Here is a 17,086-nt window from a genome sequence, read left to right as displayed (position 1 = left end):
CTCCTCGCCTTGGTATCCAGGGAAGGTGTTGATAACATGCCCAGGATCACTAAACATAAAACCCAGTCTGTTAATCACCTTCTGATACTGGACTTGGCGTGTGCCCCACAGCATCTCTCTCACCTTCGATGTGTGAATGGAGCATCACGCCTGCAAACCTGGTTTCAATTTGTATTTGAATCCACTCAGCAAACATATTTTTAAAAATATGTACATGTAAACCGATCACATCAAATAATTGGCAAAGATTTAGAGTCAACAAGATGAATAAGTAAACACATTACGGCCCAATAACCCAGCTCTATATTCACAGGAGAAAGTCTGTTATCTAACTCCTCGAATGTCCGTTGGTGAGATGAGCGACTGAATCACTTTCCATGTACAACAGCATCCATTCCCACTGTCCCCACATTTACAGTGTTACAAAGGCTGATGAGAAGGTGATCCTGATCAATCCGGGAATCTGTCAAATCTTGATGCAATGTTTGGATTGAGTTTCCCAGTTGCAGATCCTCCCCTTCTCATACCCTGCAAATAAATGGTGGTTACAAACATTGTTACTTTAAATACAGGATAGAAATTCAGAACAGACAATTCTAGATTCTACACAACATTCTGTCCCCCCTAAGCTGTAAATTCCTTATTCTAGACACTCCCCCTCCATCCTCACTGTCTAAATTCAACATTCCTTTCATCGTCTGAGATTTATTATCTCCAGAAAATGCTGAATCTGGCTGGGTGCAATTCCACAGACAGTCGTTAACCTCGAGTGCCTCACCATCAGGCAACTCAGTGAGTGCCAGCAGGATTTCCACTGTGGTACGCATCACAGCTTCATATCCTGTCCTCAAATGACATCCACGCACTTCCCAGTTGAGGTCACTGGATCAGTATGAAGAGTAGGGACACTGGCTGATTTTAACTCATATTTAGCCCAGTGGTACTGAGGACAATTATAATCCCTGAACTGCTGCCTTGCCTGAGATCAACTCACAGCCCAGATCATGGATTGAACTTGGGAACTTCCCAGTCAGTATTGAAGTGTTCTAAAATTTGGGGGGTTGGAGGAGGGTTAGAACAGAATATTTTGAAACAAATTTGACTCCACCTTTAACCAACACCTTCGTCACACTGAAAAATTCTGAAATCTTTCCAAATTATACAAGTGGATCATCAAACACAGTGAGACATTTTAGAAAGGCTCAAGTCACTGAAATAGACAGCTTTAAAATCATGGCACAGTACAGAAAGGAGCGACTGTTGATGGGAGCTCTGTTAGTGAAGTCCTCCAACACCCCAAGATAAACTGGACTGTCCCTTCAAATATAATGAGGCAGAGAAATGGGATTCCCTGCCCCTTTAAATATCTGCCCCATTGCCCCAGGCAGTGGGAGGAGGAACAGCGCACGGTCTCTTTAGATCCTAACCCAGCAAGCACCACCAGATGGGCTAAAGAACATCGAATGTGGATCACATCAGGTTACGCAGAACTGAAAAGATCACACAAAGTTATATATATATAGATATACACACAAAGCACATAATTTTTAATGTTTGCTCTTCAATTCCAGAGATAAATTATCTTCACCAATTATTTTCCAGCATTTTACTTTCAATGTAATTGCAGAGTGTTTAATACCTTTACCATTTATTGATAACCCATTGTCTTGTGTGTTCTTGTTTAGAAAGTGATGTCACACTGACCATTCTGTTACCAAGGTGACCATGTCTGTCCGCAGTATTCAGTGGGAAAGGGGATTAAATCACACTGAGGATAATGAGCAGCCCCCCACCAGTCTCTGAGCTTTATTGTCCAGTGATCACCTCACCATCACACAGAAGCTCCTGAGATTTACCTCCAGTGTGGATCATTGGTATAATTGTATACGTGAAATGGGATGCATTTGGGGCGAGAGGGCGGGCGTCCGGGGCGAGAGGGCGGGTGTCCGGGGCGGGTGTTCGGGGCGAGGGGGACGTTTGTTTGGGGTGAGGAGGGCGTTTGTTTGGGGTGAGGGGGGTGTTTGGGGTGAGGGGGTGAAGGAGGGGTTGGGGTTAGGAGTTGGGGAGTAGGGGTGGCTGGTGTGCAACCACACGTTAAACAAATCCATGCATAGACATCTTCCACCCTTCAGGATGTAGTTCGGGATCCGGAATATTCGGTCCTTCATTGAAAAACCTGTGAACTCATCGCTTTTCGGCGTAGAAGCAAGTCATCCTCATTTCGAGGGACTGTCTATGATGATGATGATGATGATAATGGTGCAAGATTACCGAGAGGGTTGTTTAACATGGAAATGACTTCAAGGTGTAAAGGACCTTGATCTTTGCTGGAACAAAAAGAACAACTCCAGTAATGTTCAACTTCTTATCTGCAGTAATGGATCTTGAATACCACAGCATGGTGACAAAATGGAACTTAAGACTTTTTGAAAAAAATGCCTGGAATCATGTGTTATCTTCCACGACAGATTGCTCGAGAGGGAAGATAAAGAGCTTGCAGCAAACACATTGCAGATACCTTTTGTATTGTTCAATCACAAAGGCTGGACATAGGTTTGTGTGAAAATAAAATTGACTATCTAAATAGATAGGAGTTGCTGCTCAAGCATTCGGGAAGGGAAATGTAATCCATATAACCTAAGTTTGAGCTGTGGAGGGAAGACCTCTCACAGAGCGGGTGCTATTTTTCCTTTTGTTTTTTTCTTGCAGAAGCAAGTGGAAGCGAGGTCGCAGGATGAAATATCGCAGCCAGCAAGGTCCAGGTGAACGAGGGAAGGCCAGTGTGCCTAGAATGCTGGGGAAGCATCGTCGACCTACATTCTTCCTGGTTAAGCAACGCCTCGATTTCAAAATGTTGATGCTTGTTTTCAGATCCCTCCATGGCCTCGCCCCTCCCTATCTCTGTAATCTCCCCCAGCCCCACAACCGCTGAGATATCTGCTCTCCTCTAATTCTGCCTTCTTCAGCATCCCTGATGGTAATCGCTCAACCTTCTGTTGCCTCGACCCCAATCTCTAAAACCTCTCCACCTCTCATTCCTCCTTTAATCTGCTCCTGAAAACCTATGTCTTTGACCAAGCTTTTGGTCACCTGTCCTGATATCTGTTTATGTGGCTTGGTGTCAAGTTTTTGTCTTATAATACTCTGTGAAATTCCTTGGGACGTTTTACACATTAAAGGCGTTATATAAATCAAGTTTTTGTTGTTGCTGATTCCCTTGATGTGACCTTTCATGGTATTATATAGAACACAGCACAGAAACAGGCCATTCGGCCCAACTGGTCCATGTTGGGGTTTAAACACCACACGACTCTCCTCCCACCCGATCAACATATCCTCCTATTCCTCTACAGTGAGGAGTTCCACAATCACTGGTTGCCTTCTGGTGCCCGTCCAAAGGGCGATTGTGTGAGGGTATGCAGTGATTGTTGACAGCCTATTCAACCTTGCGGGCATCACAGTCCAAAACAACGCCACGTTTACAGACTTGGTTTTTGCTGCTGGGGTGAGTGGACAGTGATCAGTAGCAGGAGCCCAGGGCACTGAGGTTAACTGAGTCTCCCCAACTGCAGCCCAGGCTGGGATCCGCTGACAACCCCCAGTGAGCAGCTGGAATGTGCAACCTCGCCTGGTCTGCATTGGGGAGCAAGGGAGGTCAAGGGTCAGCACAGAATGTCATCAACCTTCACCCCCCCACCCTCCCCCCCCCCAGCCTCCCTCACTCAGGAGAACCAAGTTGCAATGACGTCATGACGTTAGCACATTCCGGTGTGTGTCACACTTGGCTGCCCGCCCACGGTGCTGCAGGCCGCTGATTGGTTGGTGAGTCGGACAGGCTTTGTCCCTCCGCGGACGGACAAACTGTCCATTGCTGGAATCACAACTTGTATTTATATAGCGCCTTTAACGGAGCAACACGTCCCAAGGGCTTCACAGCAGCGTTACAGACACAACACATATATTTAACACCCAGACACAAAAGGAGAAATTAAGGCAGATGTCCAAAAGCTTGTTTCAAGGGGAAGGTTTTAAGGAGCGTCTTAAAGGAGGAAAGAGAGGGAGATGTTTAGGGAGGGAGTTCCCGAGCTTGGAGCCCAGGCAGCTGAGGGCACGGCCACCGCTGGTGGAGCGATTATAATGAGGGATGTTCAAGAGGGCAGAATTTGAGGAACGCAGACGTCTCGTGGGGTTGTGAGGCTAAAAAAGAGTGATTTGTAAACTGGGACGAGAATTTTGAAATCGAGGCGTTGTTTAACCGAGAGCCAATGTAGGTCAGCGAGCACAGGGGTGGTGGGTGATCGTGACTTGGTGCGAGTTAGGACGGGCTGCTGAGTTTTGGATGACCTCAAGTTTACGAAATGTAGAATGTGGGAGGCCAGGAGTGAGTTGGAATAGTCAAGTCTAGAGGTAACAAAGGCATGGATGAGGGTTTCAGCAGCAGAAGAGCTGAAGCAGGGCCTGAAGCGGGCAATGTCACGGAGGTGGAAAAAGGCAGTTTTAGTTGTACTGCAGATATGTGGCTCAACTCATTTCAGGGTCAAATATGACATTGAGGTTGTGAACAGTCTTGTTCACTCTCAGATTCATGCGAGGGAGAGGGATGGAGTCAGTGGTTAGGGAACGCAGTTTGTGACGGGGACCAAAAATAATGGCTTCGGTCTTTCCAATATTTGGAGAAAGTTTCTGCTCATCCGGTACTGGATGACGGACAAACAATCTCATTTATAATTACTTTCTTTAATTAGTGACTAAATTAGATAAAACCATTAAGTAATAAAACTAAAATCATAAAAAAGAATGAATTAACAAATCAATTTAAAACAGAAAAAGCTGGAAATCTCAGCGGGTCAGGCAGCATCAGTGGAGAGAAGCAGAGCCAACGTTTTGGGTCTGTGACCCTTCGTCAGAACTGGCAAAAGTTTCAAATGTAACAGATTGTTCAGGAAGTGCTGGGGCCCTGAAAGGGGGAGGGGAGGAAAGAACAAAAGGGAATATCTGTGATCGGGTGGGAGGCAGAAGTGGTTTAAGAGACAAAGGTGATGAAGGGCCAAACTGATAAAGTAATGGCACAAGTTAGGAAACAAAAGGTGAGTCTAGATAGGGTGTGAATGCCTGAATAATTACCAGCTGTCATGGGAAACTGGGAGAAGTTTGTGAAAAAGAAAGGGAGGAAAGGGAACAAAATATGGGCAGAGATTATGGTCTGAAATTGTTGAACTTGATATTGAGTCCGGAAGGCTGTAAAGTGCCTAATCGAAAGATGGGGTACTGTTCCTTGGGCTTGCGTTGAGCTGCACTGGAACAGTGTAGGACACCAAGGACAGAGAGGTCAGAGTGGGAATGGAGAATTAAAGTGACAGGAGACCGGAAGCTCAGGGTCACACTTGCAGACTGAACGGAGGTGTTCCACAAAGTGCTCACCCAATCTGCATTTGGTCTCCCCAATATACAGGAGACCACATCGTGAACAGCGAATACAGTTTTTGAGGTTGTAACTAGTAGGTTAGATAAGGGAGAATCAGTGGATGGGGTGTATTTGGATTTACTGAAGGCATTTGATAAGGTGCCACACAGGAGGTTATTGAACAAAATGAGGACCCATGCGATTGTGGGTAAAATACTAGCATGGATTGAGGATTGGTTAACGGAGAGAAAACGGAGGATAGGAATAAACGGGTCATTTTCAGGTTGGCAGGCTGTAACTAGTGGGGTACCGCAAGGATCAGTGCCTGGGCCCCAGCTATTCACAATCTATATCAATGATTTGGATGAAGGGGCCCAATGTAACACAGGTTGAACCTCTCCAGTCCGGCACCCTCGGAACCTGCCGGACCAGAGAATTTCCCAGACCACGGGAGATTACGTAGACCCCCAGATTTAAAAATCCCATTGTCAGCAATGTTTACGGACAGGTTTCTGCTCCATTCACTGCAATCCACGTCAGAGTCCAGTTAACACGAGGTGCCGTGCAGCTGTTGCACACGCTGTGTCCCGGGGCGGGGGGGGGGGGCGAGGGCATGTTGTCACGTTGTCTCCTGTGTCCCGAGGGGGGGCACGTTGTCTCCTGTGTCCCGGGATGGTGGGGGAATGATATGTCCTGTGTCCTGGGAGGGGAGGGGGGCCGCTGTGTCCCGTGTCCCGGGGGGGGGCACGCTGTGACCTGGGACCAGCCGCTGCCCCCTCCCCCGTCAGATCAGCGCGGAGAGGGAGCCAGGAGTGTGCCGGCCGACCAAGGCGCTGAAGCTGGGCCCGAAATGCTGCACAAAAACCCGGCTGCATTCTGCAGTAACCCACTGCACAGCATTTCAGGCCCAGCTTCGGCGCCTCGGTCGGCTACCGCACTTCTCGCTCCCTCTCCGACCCGACCGGGAGGTGGGAGATGGGGGGAAGAGGAGAAGCGGCCAGCTCCGGGACTCAGTGTGGGTCGCGACCCCTTGCCGGGAATGATGCCGGACCAGGGAAGTTGCCGGACCAGGGAGGTTCAACCTGAATATCCAAGTTTGCTGATGACACAAAGCTAGGTGGGAATATAAGTTGTGAGGAGGATGCAAAGAGGCTTCAAGGGGTTTTTGACAATCTCAGTGAGTGGGTAAGAACATGGAAAATGGCATATAATGTGGAGAAATGTGAAGTTATCCACTTTGGTCGGAAAGATAGAGAAACAGAGTACTTTTTAAATGGTGAGAGATTGGGAAATGTTGGTGTTCAGAGGGACCTGGGTGTCCTTGTACACAAATCACTGAAAGTTAACATGCAGGTACAGCAAGAAATTAAGAAAGCAAATGGTATGTTGGCCTTTATTACAAGAGGATTTGAGGATAAGAGTAAAGATGTCTTACTGCAGTTATTTAGGGCCCTGGTGAGACTGTACCTGGAGTATTGTGTACAGTTTTGGTCCCCTTACCCAGGAAAGGACATACTTGCCATAGGGGAGTGCAATGAAGGTTCACCAGACTGCTTCCCGGGATTTTGGGGGCCGGGGGCGGGGGTTGGTGGGTTGCCCTATGAGGAGAGATTGAGCAGACTGGGCCTTTTTCTCTGGGATCTTATTGAAACGTATAAGATTATGAGGGGGCTTGATAAGGTGGATGCAGAGAGGATGGTTCCACTGATGGGGGAGACTAGAACTAGAGGGCATGATCTTAGAATAAGGGGCTGCCATTTAAAACTGAGATGAGGAAAAATGTCTTCTCTCAGTTATAAATCTGTGGAATTCGCTGCCTCAGAGAGCAGTGGAAGCTGGGACATTGAATAATTTTTTTAAACAATGGGTTATGGGGAGCGGGCAGGGAAGTGGAGCTGAGTCCATGATCAGATCAGCCATGATTGTATTAAATGGTAGAGGAGGCTCGAGGGGCCGTATGGCCTACTCCTGTTCCTATTTCTTATGTTCTTATGAATGTAGAAGAATGAGAGGTGATCTCATTGCAACATATAAAATACTTACAGGGCTTGACAGGGTGGATGTTTCCCCTGGCTGTGCAGTCTAGAACCAGGTGTTACATTTTCAGAATAAGGGGTCGGCCATTTGGGACTGAGATGAGGAGAAACTTCTTCACTCCGAGGGTGATGAATCGTTGGAATTCTCTATCCCAGAGAGGTGTGGAAGCTCAGTCGTTGAGTATATTCAAGGTAGAGACGGATAGATTTTTGTATATTTGGGGAATCAAGGGCTAGTGCAGGAAAGTGGAGTTGAGATAAAAGATTAACCATGATCTTATTGAATGGCGGAGCAGGCTCGAGGGGTGATATGACCTACTCCTGCTGCTATTTCTTATGTTCTTTATTTCTGTGAGACATAGGAGACTAATTGATGTCCTGTTACCCACTGCTCCATTTTGGGGCCTTTTCTCCTTTCTCACTCTAGATTATCTCAGTTTTTATACATTTGGTTACTATCATTGACAAGTTCCAGCTCCCCATACCTTCCAGAGTGTCTTTCCTAGCCTTGGGATGCAGGGAAGGTATTGGGAAAATACCAATGAGCGAAACGATACTAAAAATAATTCAATGGGAGAAATAATTCGCTATTAGTTTGGTGTAATTTTATTGATATGGATTTCCAGAAGGCATTTGATAAAGTCCCACATAAAAACTGTTATTCAAGGTAGAAGTCACAGAATTGGGGGAAAATTATTGACCTGGTTAGGAAATTGGCTAAACAGCAGGAGACAGAGAGTATGGATAATGGAACAAGGGAAAGATATAGAGCAAAGCTCCCTCTACTCTGTTCCCTCAAACACTCCAGGGCAGGTACAGAAAGGATAGATACAGAGCAAAACTCCCTCTACACTTTCCATTAGACACTTCCAAGGTAGGTATAGCAAGGGTTGGATACAGAGCTAAGCTCTCTCTACACTCTCCCATCAGACAATTATGTAGGGGAGGACGAATACCCCCTGATTTTACCCAGAAGGAAAAGGGCTGTGGGATCAGTCTGTGCTGTGAATTGAAACCGATACAGTTTGACCTTGGCAGAGCAGTGATTGAACAGGGGAGGACACCGGAGGGCCAATGGTGTGACAGAGTCAGCCCGAAGCACGGGGCTTTCAAGCCAATGGGAGAGCACTTGCTCGAAAATTGTGGGACTGACTCACAGCCATTATCGGACTATTGTCTTCCCCATGTTTACACTATGGAAGGAAATTATGCAGATCTTCAGAAAACTAGGGAACCCAAAACAAACCAAGGACCTACACAATGGCTACAGGAGGCCAACCCAATTAACACCTACTCAAACCTTGAGTAGGTTAGAAAAACTGAATTGAAGGAAAATTATGCAGACCTTTAGAAACCAGGGAACCCAAAACAACCTAAGGGCCTACACAATGGCTACAGGAGGCCAACGCAATCAACACCCATTCAAACCTTGAGTAGGTTAACATCAGTGGAAAAAACACGCAATAATCTAAAACTGCTGCATTTTTCAAAATCACAAAGCTCACCAATGGGAAGAATCGATTTCAGCAGGAGAGGCGGACTGGATAATCTGGCTATAAAAAGGGGTTTCTGACGTAGTGTGTGGGTGGTTCCCTGCCCTCGTGATCCAACAATCAGCAAGCCTCTCGACACTGAAGGAAAACCAGTGTCCGAAGACACCGAAGATAGAAGAAACAAACCACCAGACTTGCAGAAGGCACAGTAGTTAGTATAACCTCTGGTCCCCGGAACTCCCATCTCAGTTAGGCCAGGAAAGGTGGGAGGTTGGGCATTGTACTGCTAAACTTGTGTAAAGATTTTCGTTGTGTCCGTTTAGTGGGATTTAGGGGGATTGTTTTGTTGGTGTATTGCTGTTTGTTGAGATACACCTTGTCAAATAAATTGGAAGCCTAAGTTCCTCTAGGAATCACCTTGTCTCAGTTCTATTGTATTACATCTCCTGATCATGAGACTTACGTCAGAACTGTGTAAGGGAAGCTAGGAGCGCCTCGAAAACGCTCAACTGTGTGTCACAGGCTAGGGAAGGGGTTAGGAGTGTTTGACACTCACAGGTGCCTCACAATCTAGGCATAAGCTGTGGGAGCGCACGAGTCTCAAAACCCCCTTCATAAGCTGTGGACACAGTCTCTCCAGGGGTGCTCTTGCAGCACTCAGGGTACCTCACAGGCCAGGCATAAGCTGTGAGGGCAGAAGCCCAGAGAGAGACACCCAAGGCACAACAACACTCCCTGAAAACCCCTTACACTTCCAGGGCAGGTACAGCATGGGATAGATACATAGAAACATACAAATGTAGAAAATAGGTGCAGGAGTAGGCCATTCGGTCCTTCAAGCCTGCACCACCATTCAATAAGATCATGGCTGATCATTCACCTCAGAACCCCTTTCCTGCTTTCTCTCCATACCCCTTGATCCCTTTAGCCATAAGGACCATATCTAACTCCCTCTTGAATATATCCAATGAACTGGCATCAACAACTCTCTGCGGTAGGGAATTCCACAGGTTAACAACTCTGAAGAAGTTTCTCCTCATCTCAGTCCTAAATAGCTTACCCCTTATCCTCAGACTATGTCCCCTGGTTCTGGACTTCCCCAACATTGGGAACATTCTTCCTGCATCTAACCTGTCCAGTCCCGTCAGAATTTTATATGTTTCTGTGAGATCCCCTCTCATCCTTCTAAACTCCAGTGAATAAAGGCCCAGTCGATCCAGTCTCTTCTCATATGTCAGTCCAGCCATCCTGGGAATCAGTCTGGTGAACCTTCGTTGTACTCCCTCAATAGCAAGAACATCCTTCCTCAGATTAGCAGACAAAAACTGAAAACAATATTCCAGGTGAGGCCTCACCAAGGCCCTGTACAACTGCAGTAAGACCACTCTGCTCATATTCTCAAAATCCCGAGCTATGAAGACCAACATACCATTTGCCTTCTTCACCGCCTACTGTACCTGTATGCCAACTTTCAATGACTGATGTACCATGACACCCAGGTCTCGTTGCACCTCCCCTTTTCCTAATCTACCACCATTCAGATAATATTCTGCCTTCATGTTTTTGCCCCCAAAGTGGATAACCTCACATTTATCCACATTATACTGCATCTGCCATGCATTTGGCCATTCACCTAACCTGTCCAAGTCATCCTCAAAGCCTCTTAGCGTCCTCCTCACAGCTCACACCGCCACCCAGTTTAGTGTCATCTGCAAATTTGGAGATATTACACTCAATTCCTTCATCCAAATCATTAATGTATATTGTAAATAGCTGGGGTATTTGTCTGCTGTATGGCTCAGAGGCATGGACCATCTACAGTAGACACCTCAAATCACTGGAGAAATACCACCAACGATGCCTCTGCAAGATCCTACAAATCCCCTGGGAGGACAGACGCACCAACATTAGTTTCCTCGACCAGGCCAACATCCCCAGCATTGAAGCACTGACCACACTTGATCAGCTCCACTGGACAGGCCACACTGTCCGCATGCCAGGCATGACACTCCCAAAGCAAGCGCTCTACTCGGAATTCCTTTATGGCAAACAAGCCAAAGGTGGACAGAGGAAACGTTACAAGGACACCCTCAAAGCCTCCCTGATAAAGTCCAACATCCCCACCGACACCTGGGAGTCCCTGGCCAAAGACTACCCTAAGTTGAGGAAGTGCATGAATGCCTTGAGTCTCATCGCCGAGAGGATGCAGAAATCAAGCGCAGGCAGCGGAAAGAATGTGCAGCAAACGTGTCCCACCCTCCCTTACCCTCAACGACTGTCTGTCCCACCTGTGGCAGGGACTGTGGCTCTCATATTGGACTATTCAGCCACCTAAGGACTCAGTCTAAGAGCGGAAGCCAGTCGTCCTTGATTCCGAGGGACTACCTATGATGATGATTAGCATGGATAGAGAATTGGCTAACTAACAGAAAACAGAGAGTCGGGATAAATGGTTCATTCTCGGGTTGGCAATCAGTAACTAGTGGGGTGCTGCAGGGATCAGTGCTGGGACCCCAACTATTTACAATCTATATTAATGACTTGGAAGAAGGGACCGAGCGTAACGTAGCCAAGTAACGTAGCTGACGATACAAAGATGGGAGGAAAAGCAATGTGCGAGGAGGACACAAAAAACCTGCAAAAGGACATAGACAGGCTAAGTGAGTGGGCAAAAATGTGGCAGATGGAGTATAATGTTGGAAAGTGTGAGGTTATGCACTTTGGCAGAAAAAAAATCAAAGAGCAAGTTATTATTTAAATGGAGAAAAATTGCACAGTGCTGCAGTACAGTGGTACCTGGGGGTACTTGTGCATGAAACACAAAAGGTTAGTATGCAGGTACAGCAAGTGATCAGGAAGGCCAAAGGAATCTTGGCCTTTATTGCAAAGGGGATGGAGAATAAAAGCAGGGAAGTCTTGCTACAGTTGTACAGGGCATTGGTGAGGCCACACCAAGAATACTGCGTACAGTTTTGGTTTCCATATTTACGAAAGGATATACTTGCTTTGGAGGCAGTTCAGAGAAGGTTCACTCGGTTGATTCCAGAGATGAGGGGGTTGACTTATGAGGAAAGGTTGAGAAGGTTGGGCCTCTTCTCATTGGAATTCAGAAGAATGAGAGGTGATGTTATCGAAACGTATAAGATTATGACAGGGCTTGACAAGGTGGATGCAGAGAGAATGTTTCCACCGATAGGGGAGACTAGAACTAGGGGACATAATCTTAGAATAAGGGGCCGCCCATTTAAAACTGAGATGAGGAGGAATTTCTTCTCGGAGGGTTGTAAATCTGTGGAATTTGCTGCCTCAGAGAGCTGTGGAAGACGGGACATTGAATAAATTTAAGACAGAGATAGACAGTTTATTAACTGATAAGGGAATAAAGGGTTATAGGGAGCGCAGGGAATTGGAGCTGAGTCCATGATCAGATCAGCCATGTTCGTGTTGTGTGGCAGAGCAGGCTCGAGGGGCTGTATGGCCTGCTGCTGCTCCTATTTCTTATATTCGTTTGTGCTTATGCTCTACACTCACTAATTAGACACTCCCAGGGCAGGTACAGCACGGGTTAGATAGAGAAAATCTCACTCTATACCTTCCCATCAATCACTCCCAGGGCAGGTACAGCACGGGTTAGATAGAGCAAAGCTTGCTCTGCAATTATCATCAAAAATTCACAGGGCAAGTATAGCATCATTTAGATACAGAGTAAAGCTCCCTCTACCCTGGTCCATCAAACACGCTCACGGCTGGTACAGCACGGGTTAGATACAGAGTAAAGCTCCCTCTACACTGTACCATCCAAAAACTCCCAGGGATGGGACAGCTCGTGTTAAATACAAAGCAAAGATCCCTCTACATTGTCCTAGCAAGCATCCCCAGGGCAGGTACAGCAAGGGTTAGATATCGAGGAAAGCTCTCTCTACACTGTCCCATCAAACATTCCCATGTTGATACAGCAAGACTCCCTCTACACTGTCCCATCATACACTCCCAGGACAGGTACAGCAAGGGTAAGATACAGAGTAAAGCTCCATCTGCACTGTTCCTTTAAGGGATGAGGGGGAGGGGAACCAGTGAGTGTAGACCTGAACACAGACAGAATTGGTGGTGAAAACTGGGAGTGGAGGAGAAACAGTCTAGAAATGTGCGATGGATTTGGATTTCAGCACAGCAGGAGGGACAATGTGTGGGACAGGGATTTACAGCTTTGGAAGAGCAAGAGTGGAAAGAATGTTCCATGGAAACTAGATGTGTCTATCCTGAATTTCTGTCTTGTACTGACGGTGATGAGTTTTGTTATCTCCTTTTACAGAATATTAGAAGGGGAGATTTTCAGACAGGAAACACAAACCAAACATCACGTCAAGATCTGACGGAGTCAATCGATTCATCGGCCTTTGAAAGTGGAAGGAGAAATGTTTGTCTGTTCTGCCTGTGGGAAAAGATATCAAACATCAGTGTGACTGGAAAGGCACCGAGACACACACACCCTAGTGAGAGTGTTCCAGTGCACTGCCTGTGGAAAGAGCTTTATCCAGTTACACAGCCCGAAAAAACATCGCACCATTCACAACTGATCGTCCAACCATGGAGAGTTACAAGGATATCCGTACCATGGAGAAACCGTGGAAATGTGGGGACTGTGGGAAGGTATTCAGATCACCGTCTGAGCTGGAAATTCATTGACGCAGTTCACCTGCTCAGATTGTGGGAAGGGATTCACTGGGTCATCCAACCTGCTGACACACCAGCGAGTTCACACTGGGGAGAGGCCATTCACCTGCTCTGAGTGTGGGAAAGGATTCACTGGGTCTTCCCAACTTGTAACTCACCAGAGAGTTCACACTGGGGAGAGACCGTTCACCTGCTCAGAGTGTGGGAAGGGATTCCCTCCGTCATCCGACCTGCTGACACACTAGCGAGTTCACAAGTGACTGCAGGGGTTGGAATCTGTTGTTATTGCTGTTAATCACATCACGACTGAACCACATTCATTCTGACAGTTGAGGTTTGTTTCTGCTGATGTTAATAACCCTATAACTGGGCTGGACTTTATATTGCTGATTGTGTTCTTGGGGCTGCAGTCTCCATTTAAGAAACATTGTATGTTATCTTTCCCCTTAATTCAGCGACTCTCAACAGAAATTTAGTTTGCAATAAGATTATGAACTTTTACTTTAATCCGAAGTTGCTCTTTGGTACAAAATCTACAATAGTATGAAAGTTTCCACTGAAGAACATCTCCAATTAGAAAGAGCTGGCTGACAATTCTTACTGACTTGCACATTACACACAGTGGCCCCTCCATTATCCACAAGGGGAATGGGAATTGGTGGGGAATCAGTGTCCCCAAATGTTGCCCCTCCCGTCTGGTGTAGCAATCCCCAGCTGTGGTCTTACCAACGCCCTGTACAGGTGTAGCAGGGCTTCCCTACTTTTATACTCCATCCCCCTTGCAATAAAGGCCAGCATTCCATTTGCCTTCCTGATTGTTTGCTGTACTTCCATGCTAACTTTTTGCGTTTCATGTATAAGAATGCCCAGATCTCTTTGTATTACAGCATTTTGTAATCGTCCTCATTTAAATAATAATTTTTTACATTTTTACTACCAAAGGGGATAACCTGACATTTTACGACATTATAGTCCATTTGCCAGATTTTTGCCCACTCACTGAGCCTATCCAAATCCCTTTGTAGATTCTTCGCGTCCTCCTTACAACTTGCTTTCCACCTATCTTTGTATCTGCAGCAAATTTGGCTACATTACACCAAGTCCCTTCATCCAAGTCATTAATATAAATTATAAATAGTTGAAGTCCCAGCACTGATCCCTGCAGCACACCACTAGTTACAGTTTGCCAACCTGAAAATGAACCATTTATCCTGACTTTCTGTTTTCTGTTCGTTAACCAATCCTCTATCCATGCCAATATATTGCCCCCAACCCCGTGAGCTCTTAGCCTGTGCAGTAACCTTTTGTGTGGCACCTTATCGAATTATTTCTGGAAATCCAAATATATGACATCAACGGGTTCTCCTTTATCCACTCTGCTCGTTACATCCTCAAACAACTCCAGCAAATTTGTCAAACATGATTTCCCTTTCATAAAACCATGCTGACTCTGCTTGACTGCAATATGATTTTCGAAATGCCCTGCTATTACATCCTTAATGATGGGCTCCAGTATTTTCCCAATGACATGGTAGGCTAACTGGTCTATAGTTTCCTGCTTTCTGTCTCCGTCTCTTGAATAGGAATGTAACATTTGCGGTTTTCCAGTCCGCTGGGACCTCTCCAGAATTCAGGGAATTTTGGTAGATTACAATCAATGTATCCAATATCTTTTCAGCCACTTCTTTTAAGACCCTAGGATGCAAGCCATCAGGTCCAGGGGACTTGTCCACCTTTAGTCCCATTAGTTTGCTTAGTACTTTATCTCTAGTGATAGTGACTGTTTTAAGTCCCCCCTCCCCACCACAATAGCTCCTTGGTTATCAACCATTGGGATGTTTTTAGTGTCCTCTAACGTGAAGACCAACACAAAATATTTGTTCAAAATCTCTGCCATTTCCGTGTTTCCCAATATTAATTCTCCAGTCTCATCCTCTAAGGGACCAATGTTTACTTTAGCTACTCGGTTCCTTTTTATATACCTGTCGAAGCTCTTACTGATATTTCTTGCTAGTTTGCTCTCAACTGCTATCTTCTCGGTCATCATTTTTTTTAGTCGCCCTTTGCTGGTTTCTAACAATTTCCCAATCCTCTGGCCTTCCACTGTCCTTCACAACATTGTTTGCCTTTTTTTCAATTTGATACCATCCTTTACTTCCTTAGTTAGCCAGGGATGGTTCAGCCTTCTCTAAGCATCTTTGTTTCTCACGAATAAATCTTTGCTGAGAGTTATGAAATATCTCTTTAAATGTTTGCCACTGCGTTTCTACAGTCTTACCCTTTAACATACTTTCCCAGTCCACGTGGTGTCAGTGACGCTGGTGTGCCGACAGGGTGGATGAGCGAGTGAATCCCTTCCCACACTCTGAGCAGAACGACCTCTCTCTGGTGTGACTGTAGTGATGAGTTTCCAACAGGGATGGGTAATTGAATCCCTTCCCACAGTCTCCACATTTCCACGGTTTCTCCATGGTGCGGGGTGTCCTTGTGTCTCTCCAGGTTGGACGATCAGTTGAAGCCTGGTCGCCACAGAACATGTGTACGGTTTCTCCCCAGGGTGAATGGTGCGATGTTTTTTCAGACTGTGTAACTGGTTAAAGCTCTTTCCACAGTAAGTGCACTGGAACAATCTCACTCAGGTGTGTATGTCTCGGTGCTTTTCCAGTCACACTGATGTTTGAAATCTTTTCCCACAGGCAGAACAGGCAAATATTTCTCCTTCCACTTTCAAAGGCCGATGATATTTAGGTCCTGATGAATCGAGTGACGACGTCAGATCTTGATGTGATGTTTGGTTTGAATTTCCCGTCTGTAAATCCTCCCCTTCTAATACCCTGTAAAAGAGTTCACAAAAGTCATCACTGTAAGTCCAGGGCAGAAAATCAAAACAGACAATTCCAGCTTCCATGGAATATTCTTTCCTCTCTTGTTCCCACAAACATGTGATTCAATCGAATTAAAAGGCGGCAAAATAAGCAACAAAAGCAAAGGGAACCTTCCCAACTAAACCAGAATGTTGTTCCCAGTGTGTATGAGACACTCCGTACCCTGAGGTGCCACCGGTCACCAAGGCATGAAGGAACCAATGCACACCGCATATTCCCTCTCCAGGGCCATCTGGGCACCGACAAGACAAAAGACCACAAGAATTAGGCGCAGGAATCGGCCATACAGCCCCTCGGGCCTGCTCCGCCATTCAATATGATCATGGCTGAACTTCAACCTCAGCTCCACTTTCCTGCCTGATCTCCATATCCCTTCATTCCCCCAGAGTCCAACAATCTATATATCTCAGTCTTGAATATACTAACACCTCAGCACCCACAGTCCTTTGGGGTGGAGAATTCCAAAGATTTACAAACCTCTGAGTGAAGAAATTCCTCCTCATCTCAGTCTTATATGGCCGACCCCCTTATTCTGAGACTGTGGGCCCTATTTCTAGACTCTCCAGTCGGGGGAAAAAACCTCTCAGCATCTAC

General features: G+C 46.1%; 1 protein-coding gene and 1 pseudogene across 3 annotated transcripts in view; one reads left to right on the top strand and one right to left on the bottom strand.

Annotated features, from left to right (window-relative positions):
- Positions 1 to 17,086, top strand: part of LOC139254094 (zinc finger protein 432-like) — a 157,446-nt gene that overhangs the window by 77,227 nt on the left and 63,133 nt on the right. The window contains exon 3 of one of the 3 annotated variants that reach the window (XR_011591997.1): positions 2,710 to 3,195. The exons of the other annotated variants lie outside the window; for them this stretch is intronic. The gene's annotated coding sequence lies outside the window, so the exon portion shown is untranslated. Of the gene's footprint in view, positions 1 to 2,709; positions 3,196 to 17,086 lie in introns of those variants that run through there. 3 annotated transcript variants of the gene reach the window in all.
- The window catches only part of LOC139254097 (zinc finger protein 229-like), a 72,900-nt pseudogene that overhangs the window by 54,413 nt on the left and 1,401 nt on the right, over positions 1 to 17,086 (bottom strand).

Source organism: Pristiophorus japonicus, unplaced genomic scaffold (assembly GCF_044704955.1).
Source record: "Pristiophorus japonicus isolate sPriJap1 unplaced genomic scaffold, sPriJap1.hap1 HAP1_SCAFFOLD_534, whole genome shotgun sequence".
NCBI lineage: Eukaryota > Metazoa > Chordata > Chondrichthyes > Pristiophoridae > Pristiophorus > Pristiophorus japonicus.
Note: the sequence above shows the minus strand (reverse complement) of the source record. Positions and strands in the feature narration are given on the sequence as shown.